Genomic DNA, 1,168 nt, shown 5'->3' on the forward strand with positions numbered 1-1,168 from the left:
TATTAATTGTTCTCTCCTAATAGTTTTATTAAGTTTACAATGTTGTACTGTATGATGAAAATAAAAATACTCTATCGGATGTGAATTGTATTAACAATGTGTTATAAAAATAAAAAAGCAATAGTCATTAATCTATTAATTAGGACATGCTCTATACATAGTTACATTGAAAAGTATTTTAATTGAATGTTGAAGTTCAAAATGCTCGTATTTCTTCGAAGAACAAAATATTGAATGATAAAATTCGTGTGAATTATCAAGTTAAAATTTCCAAAAATAGAGGATAATTATTATTTCAAACATCTATAAATTGATGTATTGATTTATATAAATTTAGAAATTTTCATAATATTTATTGATATAATAGGTCCTTTAAATACAAAGAATGTTTATGATGTACCTTGTCTAGTATGAAATTATTATATCTAAGCAAGTACTCTTCTAAAAACTTATGCTTTGTTTTTGATATTAAATTATTAAATTACTATATATATTTTAAAGCTATACAATTAGATATGTTCTCGAATGGAATATCTTAAATCAATTGAAGGGTATAAGACTATTGTGGAAATAAATGGCCATAATACTTAATTGGATTAGATGATCAAAATTTTTGATATGATAAGGTTTGATGGTATTTTTATCAACCAACTATTCATAAGCCATGATAGAGTTGAATATAATAAATGAATTTTGCTTGATAGTGAATTCTCCTCCAATTATAAAGAATATAATGCATTCACCATAAAAAAAGATGATTGGTGTGACGATTATTTTTTACACCCTAAACAATTAACTAAATTTTAGATATAACCAGAATGTAATTTAAATCCTTTAGTAAAAGATATAAAATAAATTCTTAATATACAACAAATATCATGGAGTTTAATGCACTTGTCTCCCATATTTATTTCTTTAAATTATGTACTTGCGTTTCAACCCTATTTTTCATAAAGATCAGGAAAGTTGAATTTTTTTAGTCTTGAATTTGAGAAACTCTTTTAATCCACTACCAAATTTACGTGTATCTTGTAACAATACATAGTTCATGAGTACTGTTATGATGAGAATATCACTAAAAAGATACATGAGTATGGCTTTAGATTTTGGATATCCGTCTCTCGATACTTTGCTTGATATAGTTGCAAGTGAGTACCAAATTATAACA

Source organism: Vittaforma corneae (assembly GCF_000231115.1).
Source record: "Vittaforma corneae ATCC 50505 unplaced genomic scaffold supercont1.28, whole genome shotgun sequence".
Lineage (NCBI taxonomy): Eukaryota > Fungi > Microsporidia > Nosematidae > Vittaforma > Vittaforma corneae.